The sequence below is a fragment of the Heterodontus francisci genome, unplaced genomic scaffold (genome assembly GCF_036365525.1).
Source record: "Heterodontus francisci isolate sHetFra1 unplaced genomic scaffold, sHetFra1.hap1 HAP1_SCAFFOLD_61, whole genome shotgun sequence".
Classification (NCBI taxonomy): domain Eukaryota; kingdom Metazoa; phylum Chordata; class Chondrichthyes; order Heterodontiformes; family Heterodontidae; genus Heterodontus; species Heterodontus francisci.
The window spans coordinates 2,765,041-2,779,220 of record NW_027141441.1 but is presented as its reverse complement, the minus strand read 5'-3'; positions in this window follow the sequence as shown (position 1 = coordinate 2,779,220).

The following is a 14,180-nucleotide window of genomic DNA, read 5'->3' as shown; positions in this document are numbered from 1 at the left end:
TGACAGTATTGGTAGGAGTGACCACTGCACAGTCCTTGTGGAGATGAAGTCCCGTCTTCACATTGAGGATACCCTCTATCGTGTTGTGTGCCACTACCACTGTGCTAAATGGGATAGATTTTGAACAGAACCAGCAATGTATAACTGGGCATCCATGAGGTGCTGTGGACCATTAGCAGCAGCAGAATTGTAGTCAACCACATTCTATAACCTCATGACCCGGCATATTCCCCCACTCTAACATTACCAACAAGCTGGGGTATCAACCCTAATTCAATGAAGAGTGCAGGAGGGCATGCCAGGAGCAGCACCAGGCATACCTTGAAATGAGGCATCAGCCTGATGAAGCTACAGCCCAGGACTACTTTCATGCCAAACAGCAGAAGCAGCATGTAATAGACAGGGCTAAGTGATCCCACAACCAATGGATCAGATCGACACCCTGCCACATCCAATGATGAATGGTGGTGGACAATTAAACAACCAACAGGAGGAGGTGGCTCCACAAATATCCCCAACCTCAATGATGGGGGAGCCCAGCACATCAGTGCAAAAGATAAGGATGAAGAATTTGAAACAATCTGCAGCCAGAAGTGCTGGGTTGATGATCCATCTCGGCCTCCTTCTGAAGTCCCCAGCATCACAGATGCCAGTCTTCAGCCAATTCGATTCACTCAATGTGATATCAAGAAACGACTGAAGGCACTGGATACAGCAAAGGCTACGTGCCCTGACAATATTCCAGCAATAGTACTGAAGACCTGTGCTCCAGAACGTGCTGCGCCCCTAGCCAAGCTGTTCCAGTACAGGTACAATACTGGCATCTACCCGGCAATGTGGAAAATTGCCCAGGTATGTCCTGTACACAAATAGCAGGACAATTCCAACCCAGCCAATTGCTGCCAAATCAGTCTACTCTCAATCATCAGTATCGTGATGGAAGATGTCATCGACGGGGCACTTGCTTTGCAATAACCTGTTCAGTGATGCTCAGTTGGGTTCCGCCAGGGCCATTCAGCTCCTGACCTCAGCCTTGGTTCAAACAAGGACAAAAGAGCTGAACTCAAGAGGTGAGGTGAGAGTGTCTGCTCTTGACATCAAGGTAGCATTTGACTGAGTATGGCATCAAGGAGCCAGAGCAAAACTGGAGTCAATGGGAATCAAGAGGAAAACTCTGCAATGGTTGGAATCGTACCGAGCACAAAGGTAAATGGTTGTGATTGTTGGAGGTCAATCATCTCAGCTCCAGGACATTACTGCTGGAGTTCCTCAGGGTAGTATCTTCGGCCCAACCTTCTTCACTACTTCATCAGTGACCTTCCTTCAATCATAAGGTCAGAAGTGGGGATGTTCACTGATGATTGCAAAATTTAGCACCATTCGCGACTCCTCAGATAGTGAAGCAGTCCATGTAGAAATGCAGCAAGACCTGGACAATATCCAGGCTTGGGCTGATAAGTGGCAAGTAACATTCGCGCCACACAAGTGCCAGGCAATGACCATCTCGAAGAAGAGAGAATCTAACGATCTCCCATTGACATTCAACGGCATTACGATCGCTGAATCCCCCACTATCAACTTCCTGGGGGTTCCCATTGACCAGAAACTGAACTGGAGTAGCCTTATAAATAGTGTGACTACATGAGCTGGTCAGAGGGTAGGAATCATGTGGAGAGTAACTCACCTCCTGACTCCCCAAGCCTGTCCACCATTTACAAGGCTCAAGTCTGGAGTGTGATGGAATACTATCCACTTGCCCGGATGGGTGCAGCTCCAACAACATTCAAGAAGCTCGACACCATCCAGGACAAAGCAACACGCTTGATTGGCACCCCGTCCACAACATTCACTCCCTTCACCACTGACGTACAGTGGCAGCAGTGTGTACCATCTACAAGATGCACTGCAACAATGCACCAAGGCTAATCAGGCAGCACCTACCAAACCTGCATCCTCTACTGCCTAGAAGGACAAGGGCAGCAGATGCATGGGAATACCACCACCTGAAAGTTCTCCTCCAAGCTACACATCATCCTGACTTGGAACTATATCGCCATTCCTTCCTTCACTGTCGCTGGGTAAAAATCCTGGAACTCCCTTCCTAATAGCACTGTGGGTGGACCTACCCCACATGGACTGCAGTGGTTCAAGAAGGAAGCTCATCACCACCTTCTCATGGGCAATTAGGGATGGACAATAAATGCTGGCCTGGCTGGCGACGTCCACATCCCATGAAACAAATAATTAAATACAATAACAGCTCATTTCAATTCCTAGTATTTCTAAATCCCACCAGTCCAACATAAGCTGAACAATTATTGCATGTTGTGATTGACGGTCTGGTCTGTAAACTGCACTGTATCACAGATTGCTGACATTTGCTAACTGGAAGTGAGAACTGCAAAATCGGGACAGTAGTTCACATAGTCTGTCAGTGTGAAAGAATCAGGCAATGTGAGGTAATAGAATTTGTCTGTAAATGTTACACTCATATTGCTTTATATTTTTATATTGAAAATAAAAGTAATCATTTCGTGAAAATAGTGACATGTTGTCCAAACTTTGGTAGCCAGTTGTTTTCGTCTTGCACTCAGCAGGGCAATCCGCAAGAATACCAATTTAAGGGAAAACAACAACTTTCTTCTGCATGAGAAGAGAGTGCTGATTGGTTGGCAAGTGAACTCTGATTGGTCGAGGCATTGCCATTCAGAATGCATCAGTTTATGGTAACTGACAGATAACTGCCCAGCTTTGTCTGAAATTTAAACCAGGCAGCTTGACTCTGATTGGTCACGGCATTGCCCTGTGGAATGAGCCAGTGAATGGCTGTCACTTATTTTGTTTAGCTGAAACTGGCACAACATGTGTGCATGTTCTTTCTGTCTGCAAAGAACAGGGCCCTGTGTATTAATATATGTAGCTTACAGTACACACCAGTGCACCACACTGCGAGCCCTACTGACAGTCTTAAATCGGTTGTCAGTGTAATTCTTAGCACACTGAGAATTATTTAGCAAATGTTGTCCTATTGTGGAATCACATCTCATGTTGGATACTGTGTTTTGAGTTTTCCAAGCACGGGTTGGTTGGGTTGGGCCCATTGCGAACAGCGGAAGGGACATGTTATTTGATACAATCCGCCAGTTTTGGGATGTACGGTCTAGAAACCTAGCATCACACTGGTATTGAAATTCATATATCACGTTACTTATTTGTGTGATAGGCAGGATGTCTCTTTTGCTTGACAGCAGCATCCTGTTAGTGGCGAACACCACACTTGTTGCTCCTGCATAGTAACAGCAGGAAACAGCTCGCTTCACCTGTTACTCAAATACTGGGGATATATTACCCTTCCAGGGTAATTTGAGGGAGACTGGGCACTTTTCAGGGCTCAAAATGACGTCCTTCAGCCCGTTTATAAGTTTGTGTGATATACAGTGAGAAATGATCTGATCAGTGTAGCCATTGTAATGCAGGATGTCTTTGATTCGCCCTATTTCAGCATCAAGCTTGCATGGTGAGCAAGTGGCTCAGCCCTATTTATGAGGTTGTCGATAAGACCAATTTTATAGCGCGTGGAACTGTAATAATCCCAACGCGTGTATTGACCAGTGAAGGTATGTTTGCGGTAGACCGTGGTAGAAAACCCCTTAGCAGATTTCTCAACTAGTACATCAAGGAAAGGGAGCTCATTTGACTGCTCCATTCCAAAGGTGAATTTGAGTGTAGGATGGAGCCCATGAAGACGTGCAAGGAAATTATTTCATGCAGCTGCGGATTCAAATTTAGCAAACGTATCATCTACATATTGGAAATATGCAAGCGGTCGGAGGTTAGGTGTCATTCCCTTAAAAACAGTTTTGTCATGGAATCCAACAAAGATGTTTGTGAGAGCTGTGCCTAGAGGGGATCCCATGGCAACACCAGCAATGCATGGTGTCAATAAAACTGAACTCAACTGTGCAAGTTGCCGAGTTCATAAGTTCAATGAATACTGATTCACACAATGGTGACGGGTATAGATCACCATGATATAGCACTGCAGTGCAGATATCTATGGCTTCCTGAAGTGGTACATTGGTGAATAGGCTAGCAATGTCAAATGACACATGGACACGGCATTGCTATCGATATGCAAGTCCTGTATGGTCTTCGCAAATGTGAAGGAATCCTTCACTGTGCATGTGGAGAACTTGCTCAAAAACTGGTTGTAACAATTTGCCCAACCATTTGGCAAATTCATTTCAGGATACTATTTACATTACTTCAAATAAAGGAAACACAACGACACAAAGAATTGAGCACAACGCTGAAAGTTTCACAGCAAATAGTCAAATGGGAAAAGGATGAAATACAGAAAGAAAAAGCCTAAAATACTGAAAACACTCAGCCAGTCCGGAAACAACTGTGGAGAAGAGAAGCTCGGGTTAATGGTCCAGTTCTGTGACCCTTCTATAGACCTGAAACATTGCTCCTCCCTTCCTCTCTACACAGATACTGCTGGAACTGCTGAGTGTTTCCAGAATCTTCTGTTATTATTCAGATTTCCAGTGTGTGCAGTATTTCTCTTTTTGAAAATAAAATATTCCGTGAGAGGAATGGAACGTTACATAAAAAATAGGAGTGGGCCATTCGGCCCATCGAAATAGCTCTGCCATTCAATAAGATCACAGCTGATTTCCTACATCAACTCCATCTTACCACACCAGCACAGATCCCTTGATTCCCTTAGTATCCAAAAACCTATCGATCTCTCTCTTGGATATCCCCAACGAGCATCCACATCTCCAGAGTCACAGAGAGATACAGCACTGAAAAAGGCCCTTCGGCCAACCGAGTCTGTGCCGACCAACAACCACCCATTTATACTAATCCTACACTAATCCCATATTCCTACCACATCCCCACCGACCCTATATTTCCCTCCCACCTACCTAAACCAGGGACAATTTATAATGGCTAATTTACCTACCAACAAGTCTTTTGGCTTGTGGGAAGAAACCGGAGCACCGAGAGAAAACCCACACAGACACAGGGAGAACTTGCAAACTCCACCTCGGCAGTACCCAGAATTGAACCCGGGTTGCTGGAGCTGTGAGGCTGCGGTGCTAACCACTGCTCCACTGTGCCGCCCATAATGTGTGATCTCACCAAGGCTCTGTCTAATTGCAGTCAAACTTCTTTATTCTGAGAAAACCTCTTCACAATGTTGAACACAACTATTAACTGCCATTCTGCTCTAAGAAGAAGGACCCCAGATTCACACACCCCAGACCCCTATTCTTTCCACATTAGCTGAATTCCTGCATTTCTGATACCATTCCAGTAAATCTCCTCTGCACCCTCTCTGAGGCCTTGACATTCCTGCTAAAGTGTGGAGCATGGAATTAGACACAACACTCTAACTGAGGCCTATAACCAGTGAGATTTCTAAAGGTCCAGCATAAATTCCTTGTCTGTGTCCCGTACTCCCATTTCTGATTTCTGACTCAATGTCGGCTCTGAGCTGTTGAAACTGCCTGAATAAATATTTCCACCCAACAAAGCGCTCGGAATGTGAGAAGGGACAAAGTGAGTGACCAAGTACATCAACTCCAAGTAAAACTCCACCATGTAGTGAAAACACTCGAAACACAACGGCTCTTTTAAGAGCCACCGACAATCGCTCTGAAAAAACTGCACCAACATCTCTCTAGAATTGGTTTATTTCATTGGTTTTAATGCTCAGTAACTCTCTGGAACTTTCTCACTGTCTTTGTGTTTTCTGTTTCAATCTGGTATGGAGATTCTGGGAAGATGAGTTTCACTGCCTGGGAGGATCTTTGTGGTTTTCCTGCAGAAACACAAAACAAAGTCTCTTTTCAGAGTCACCCACCGCCTCATAGGGACAGCAGTGACATGGGAACGGGAGCTGGGGTGTGTTTTATGCCGGAAATATCAGTTAATGATTTATGTTGTGCTCTCGTTATATTCCAATCTCTGAATTGAGCCTTTCCACCACACCAGGGTTATGGGGAGAGTTTTCATCGTTTCTTTTCTAAACGGACAGACGATGTTATAAAGTTGCTGATTTACCCAGATGGCGGATTCTCCCCTCACAGTGATAAGTAACATCACACCTTCACATTGCTTTATAATTGAATAATTAGTCAAATGGAATTATTTGTGATGTTATTTCCCCCGAGACGGTGTTTCCTGCAGTGAAACTGAGCAGTTTCAGCTCAGTCATTCAGGGACCTGGAATTCCTGCAGTTTGAACCCGCTGTCACCCCAGCCCACTTCTGATTGGTCACCCTCTTCTCATAAAGTCAGTGACAGCACATGAGGAGGCCATTCGCCCCATTGAGTCCATGTCGGGTTTCCAATCTGTTCAGTCCCCGACTCAATCCCCAAATCCCTGCATAATCCCTTTGGGTCAAAATGACCGTGGCAGGACTCGAACTTGCAATCTTCTGATAACATCATAGAATATACCGAAGACGCCTTATCCATTAGGCCACACAGCCATTAACTTACATGACTGATTCAATCAGAGAATCTCGAAGCACAAAATACAAAAAATCATTGGTTGAACCTGTCAACCTGGCAGAATATTTGAATTTGTGAAAGCCGCCAATTTCACTGTGGAAAAGAAGTGATCGACTGGAAAAGTACATAAAAATCTATTTTCCCGTAGCGGTTTAAATAAACTTTTAAAACACAATTTTGCTTTTACCGACTCAAATTGCTGGTGCTATTTTATGAACAGCTTTATTTTGCCAATTTTTGTCAACTTCTCATCCGTAACTGACAGTTAGAGACTCCGTTCAGCAATCTTTCACGCGACAAATAACTCAAACTCGGTGTGGAAGTAATAAATTACAGACTATTGGTAATTCCCCTTCACACAGGCTTCAGGGGGACAGTGAGAAGCCACTGAAATAGTTGCTTCATCCTTTTAAAAGGTTCCCATTCTGTCCTGTTACTGACATGTTGGAATCAGATTTGCATTTAACAAGATATTTCTGTGAAAACAAAATCCTCAACAGACCAGCTGGGAATCTGGGAATCACTGTAGTAAAATAAAAGGCTTTTGATTGAGAAGACGGGACCGTCTCACCAGCAGCCGGGTTACATTCCCCTCACATCCTTATACAGTGAGCAGCTCTTTCCCTCGAGAAATAGACAGCAGCAGTTGGAAGTTCAGTAAAAGGATCGGTTCATTGAGACAAGTTTCTGACTGACAGGTGGTGCTGAATATTAATACAAGAAGGTCCTGGAATGGGAAACAAGTGTCCAGAGTAGGGTCTGAAATCAGGACAGGGAAATGGCCAGCACTGACACAGATCATTTCATTATTACATTGATATCTGACTGTCGAAAAGGAGAAGCGAGTTAAACACATGATGGTGAAAGGAATGGAAGATGATGCTGGTTGTTCTAGATGAAGAGGGATAGACAGAGGTGTGGGTCCAGCAGACTTCAGACAGTAATCAGCCCTTTCAGATACTGTGGGTGGATCTGAAAAGAGCCTTTGGGATAGGGAGAAAAGCTCTTTGTTTAAAAACCCTCAAATAGCTACCTTGTAATTGGTCAGGTTACTAATGTTTTAGTTTGTGTAATTTATGAATAATTACTAATTAGAAAGTGTTGTTTGGACAGAGTGTAAAGCTGTGAGTTGATGTGTGAGGGACTTCACTGACTGGGGGAAGGAGGTGCTCTTTGGTCTCTTCTGCCTTTTCAGCCTCCATGGTACAGGGGAAGAAGCTGATCGGTGAGTAACTGGTAAATTATTCTACTTATTACACTTATTACACGAGCAATAATGAGTTTGTAATGCTAAGTAATGGCAGGGCAGCTCGAAAAGTAAAAGTTCTAAATTGGGGGAAGGCAAATTTTACAAAACTGAGAGGTGATTTGGTGGATGTGGACTGGATACAACTACTTGAAGGAAACCCGAAGATGTTTTATCAGTCCATTAAGAGCAAGAGGATAACTAAGGAAAGGGTATGGCCTATCAGAGATGTACAAGGGAACTTCTGTGTGGATCCAGAAGATGTGGGCGGAGTTCTTAATGAGTTTTTTGTCTCTGCCTTCACAAAGGAGAGGGATGATGCAGACATTGTAGTAAAAGAAGAGGAGTGTGAAATATTAGATACGATAAGCATAATGAGAGTGGAAGTACTAGAGAGTCTGACATCCTTCAAAATGAATAAATCACCAGGGCCGGATGGTTTGCATCTGAGGTTGTTAAAGGAAGCCAGGGAGTAAATAGTGGATGCGCCGAGGATCATCTTCAAATCCTCACTGGATATGGGGAAGGTGCCGGAGGATTGGAGCTCTGCGAACGTTGTACTATTATTTTAAAAGGATGTGGTAAGTCTGAGCTCAGTAGTGGGTAAATTATTCGAATCAATTCTGAGGGACAGGATAAACTACCACTTAGAAAGGCACGGATTAATCAGGGATAGTCAGCATGGATTTGTTAAGGGAAGGTCATGTCTCACTAACTTTATTGAGTTTTGTTGAGGAAGTAACAAGGAACATTGATGAGGATAGTGCGGTGGATGTGGTTTACATGGATTTTAGTAAGGCATTTGATAAGGTCCCACATGGCAGTCTGGTCAATTAAATGAAAGCCCATGGGATACAGGGGAATGTGGCAGGTTGGATCCAAAATTGACTCAGTGACAGCAAACAAAGGATAGTAGTCAACGGATGTTTTTGCAAATGGAAAGCGGTTTTTAGTGGCGTTCCACAGGGCTCAGTGTTGGGTCCCTTGTTGTTTGTGGTGTATATTCCCACACGGGCGGCACAGTGGCGCAGCGGCGCAGCGGTTAGCACCGCAGCCTCACAGCTCCAGCGACCCGGGTTCAATTCTGGGTACTGCCTGTGTGGAGTATGCAAGTTCTCCCTGTGTCTGCGTGTGTTTCCTCCGGGTGCTCCAGTTTCCTCCCACATGCCAAAGACTTGCTGGTTGATAGGTTAATTGGCCATTATAAATTGTCCCTAGTATCGGTAGGTGGGAGGGAAATATAGGGACAGGTGGGGATGTGGTAGGAATATGGAATTAGTGTAGGATTAGGATAACATGGATGGGTGATGGTCGGCACAGACTCGGTGGGCAGAAGGGCCTCTTTCAGTGCAGTATCTCTTCAAAAAAAAATTAATCATTTGGAATTAAATGTGGGAGCTATGATTGGGAAATTTGCTGATGACACAAAAATTGGCCGTGTAATTGATAGTGAGGAGGATGGCTGCAGACTTCAGAATGATATGAATGGATTAATTGAGTGGGCAGAAAAGTGGCAAATGGAATTCAATCTGGAGAAGTGTGAGGTAATGCATTTGGGGAGGGCAAACAAAGCAAGGGAATACACAATAAACGGGAAGATACTGAGATGGGTAGAAGAAGTGAGAGACTTTGGAGCGCATGTCCACAGGTCCCTGAAAGTGACAGGATAGGTAGATAGAGTGGTGAAGAAGGCATATGGAATGCTTTCCTTTCTTGGTCGACAAAAGCAGGGATGTAATGCGAGAACTGTTTGAAACGGTGGTTTGGCCACAGCTGGAGTATTGCGTACAGTTCTGGTCATCACATTACAGAAAGGACATAATTGCTGTGTAGAGAGTACAGAGGAGATTTACAAGAATGATACTGTGGGTGGCTCTGAAAAGAACCTTTGGGTATTTGATAAAATCCTGGCAGATTGCCTTGGTTTTGGTGCCAGGAGCGCTGGTTTTCTTGGGCAGCAGCATGGCCTAGATATTAGGCAGCACCCAGCCCTGAGTGATGGTCACCCCTCCCAGCAGCTTGGTGAGCTCCTCGTCATTCTGGACAGCCAGCTGTAGGTGTCTGAGGATGTTGCGGGTCTTCCTGTTGTCCTGGGCCGCGTTACTGGCCAACTCGAGGATTTCAGCGGTCAGATACTCGAGCACAGCAGCCAGATAGACCGGGGCTCCGACACCCACATGCTCAGCATAGTTGCCCTTTCTCAGGAGCCTGTGAACACGGCCCACCGGGAACTGCAGTCCAGCACAGGAGGAGCGAGACTTGGCCTTGGAACGAGCTATCCCGCCGGTCTTTCCTCTTCCAGACTTTTCTTTTCCAAAAATATACTTGAGGACATTCCGTGCAGACCACTGCCTGATGGATTGGTGGTCAAAGGTGTTTTTCCACACAAACATTTCCACGAACGCACAGTCCAACTGGATGGAGCGTTCCGTGGCAAAGTGACCAGATCCATCCTTCGCAACACCGGGGTCAGATAGAACCTCAGCACATAGTGACAGTTGGTGTTTGCATACTGGGGCTCTCCGCACAGCTTGATGCAGCCACATACTAAGGCGGCCATCAGGTTGAGGGCGATGTTGAGTACATTTTTTCGCCTTTATCCAGAGGTTTGAACATCGTGTCCCTCTGGACCCGGTCCATTTTGCGTCTTCAGATAAAGCGGGAATTGGCTCGGGTGATCGCCACAGCGCAGGAGTGGGGTATGGGCCAGACCTGTGCCACTTACAGCAACAACGTGAGCACCTTGCACCTGATGACCAGGTTCTTACCCATAATAGAGAGAGATCGCTGCTCCCACTTGCTCAGTTTATGTTGTTACCTGGCTACTCGCTCCTCCCAGGTTTTGGTGCGCGTCCCGGCCCTTATAAACCATATCCCCAGCACCTTCAGGTAGTCTGACCTGACGGTGAAGGGGACAAAGGATCGGTCAGCCCAGTTTCCAAGGAACATGGCCTCGCTCTTGCCATGGTTAACAGTGGCTCCCGAATCCAGTTCGAACTGGTCGCAGATGCTCATCAGTCTGTGAATGGACAGCGGATCCGATCAGACTACAGCAACATCATCCATGTACAGGGAGGCTTTGACCTGAGTGACTCCGCTGCCTGGGATTGTCACTCCTCTTATGCCCGCATCCTTCCAAATAGACTCAGCAAAGGGTTCGATACAGCAAACACACAAGGCAGGGGAAAGAGGACAGCCCTGTCTGACTCCAGATTTGACTGGAAACTTTCTGATTCCCACCCAATTTTTTGGACTGTACTACTGATGTTTGTGTAGAGCAGTTTGATCCAATTGCAGATTCCCTCCTCAAACCCCATTTTGGAGAGCATATCCATCATGTATGTGTGCGATATCCTGTCAAAAGCCTTCTCCTGGTCCAGGCTGATGAGGCAGGTGTCCACCCTCCTGACCCGTACATAGGCGATCGTATCCCTAAGTAGCACGACACTATCAGAGATCTTCCTGCTGGGTACAGTACAGGTCTGGTCAGGGTGAATCACCAACTCCAGAGCAGACTTGACTCGACTGGCGATGACTTTGGACAGAACCTTGTAGTCTACATTAAGCAGTGAGATGGGCCGCCAATTTCCGATTTCTGCCCTCTCCTCCTTCTGCTTGTAGATGAGGGTGATGATGCCTTTCCTCATGGATTCTGACATGCTGCCGGCCAGGAGCATACTCTCGTACACTTCCAGCAGGTCTGGGCTGACCCAGTACCACAGGGCCGAATACAACTCAACTGGTAAGCCGTCGCTTCCGGGAGTTTTCTTCGTCTCAAAAGACTTGATGGCCTTTGTCATCTTGTCCAGAGTTAGCGGTTTGTCCAGATTCTCCTGCATGCTGTCATCTCAGACCTCTGTGATAGATGACAGGAAGGACTGGGAGGACGTGCAGTCCATAGACTTCACGTCTTACAGCCCAGCATTCAAGGATTTGCTAATCCTTAGTATGTCGGAGTGTGAAGTTGTGACTGAGCCATCCTCTTCCTTCAGGCTGCTGATCACGGAGCTCTCTCTGTGTACCTTTTGGAAGAAGAAACGCGAGCACGTCTCATCCTGCTCAATGGAGCGGACTCTGGACCGGAAGATGATCTTGGAGGCCTCCGTGGCAAAGAGCGAGGCCTGCTGGCTCTACACCTCTTGGAGATCCTCCTTGACCTCGACGCCCATCGACTGCAGCCGGAGCAGATTCTGCATACTTTTCGGGAGTTGGGACATTTCCCGTTGTCTCTCTCTCACCCTCTGAACACCTTTGGAGATAAAGAACGTCTTGATATTCACCTTGATCACTTCCCACCAGTGCACCGGATACTCAAGGAGGGTCTCACTGTTCTCCAACTTTTTCAATCTCTTTTGAGTTGCTCAATGTTCTCTGAGGTTAGTAGTGTAGCATTGAGCTTCCATGTCCCCCTGCCAACCCGCTGGTCATCCTGTAAGTGACAGTCAGCCAGTAAGAGGCAGTGGCTGGAGAAGAACACCGGCTTGACGTCGGTGGATCTGACCGTGAAAGCAGGGGACACATACAGGAAGTCAATCCTGGAACGGGCAGACCCGTCCGATCTTGACCAGGTGTATCTACGCTGCTCTCTGTCTGCAGTTTTGCTGAAGACATTGTGCAGTTTGGCATTTTTTAAGAATCTGGGCGTCGCGTCCAGTTTTCTGTCGTCACTGCCAGATTGTCCAGCTGCATCAATGATGCAGTTGAAGTCACCTCCAAGAATGATCGGCCTGGATGTCACCAGCAGCAGTGTGAGTTGCTGGAGGATGGTCAGCCGCTCACTGTATTGGACCGGGGCATATACGTTGCTTAAATGGAGCGGAGCATTGTTGTACATTACATCTGCTACGAGAAGGCGACCGCCCACCAGCATCTTAACTTCAGAGATGGTTAAATTGCCTCCCCGCAGCAGAATCCCCAGGCCGGAGGAACAGGAATCATTTCCCCTGGACCAGATCGATGTCCCATGGGATCACCATCGTGACCATTGCCTGTAAGTGCTGCGGGGCAGGATTCCACACTCCTGACGAAACAGTACGCCGGCTTTGACCTTTGCGAAGTCATCCAAGGTTGAAACACATCACGTGGTGGATTTAACACAATGCATGTTAATCGAAGCAATCTTTGTATCCACTATAAAGTTGGGTGTTGCTTACCACACCAGGTGTCCTTGCTAGTCCCAGTCCTTGAGTATGTTCCTGCATACCCATAGTGTACGCAAGCTGTTTCACATTCGTTGAGCCCAGAAACGCCTCATGGTTATTCATGAGGGTTTTGTTCCACTGGGGTGACATCGGCGGGTGGGGGGCGGGTCTTGTAGGCAGCAAGGCTTGGGTTGTCCACTGCTGTTGGTGTCTTTCCCCTCGGTCCCTCCTCAAAGACATCACTGTTCCTGACTTCCGGAGCTGGAGCTGGAGTGCGCAGGACACTTCGCTGCTCTCGGTCTCCCGGAGCTGGGGTGCACTGAGCATCTCCTTGGGTTCTATGCTTTTGGTTTGGGGTGCGCTGGGCGTGTCACAGCTTCCAGTGCCCCAGAGCTGGGGGGCTTTATCTTCCAGCTCCTTTGAGTTCTGCTGCTTCTTTTGGAGGTGCCATCGTTCCGGCCCTTCCTCGTCCAGTGAGGAGGAGCTGCTGTAGTCTGTCTCAGACGGTAGCCTCCTCTTGCCACTGGTTTGGGTGGTGACCTGTTCTTTTTTTGGAGGTTTTTTCTTTGTGGTCTTCCTTTGTACCACCTGCCACTGACCTGTTTGTCCATCTGCTGCCTCCTCCTCCATTAATTCTGTCTGTGGAGGAGGAGTTTCCAGGCACGGAGTAGGTGTTGGGTCTCTGGTTGCAGCTGCCTCCCCTTTCTTCTCTTTCTCAGATAGACTTTCATCGCTGTGGGGAGGATTGCTTGTTTCCCTCCCAGCACCAGACATGTTCACCGTTCCTTAACCCGGTCTTTCCTTGGTCCTTGCTGCCTGAGCATAACTGAGGCAGCGTTTGGGGCAGGTTTTGTAGAGGTGGCCTTCCCCACCTCACAGGTTGCAGTACTTACAATGTTTACAGTCCTTGGTGTGATGGCCTTCCTTCTTGCAGTTCTTGCAGACGACTGTGCTGCAGTTAGCTGCCACGTGACCAGATTTGCCGCAGGTACGACAAACTCTGGGCTGCTCCGCGTAGACCATGAAGCCTCGACTTCCCCCGAAAGTGAAGCTGGAGGGATGATGGATGATGGCTCCGTTGGCATTGACCTTCAAGGTCACCTTGACCTGCCGCTAGCTGGTCCAACTCCAAATGGGTCCTTGACATCAGTGCTGCCGCCGGCCACCTCGACGTACCTGGTGAGGAAGGTGAGTACATCCATGACATGAACATGGGGGTTGTAGAGGTGGCTTCTCACCACCCGGTCACGTTACGATGGCAGTGT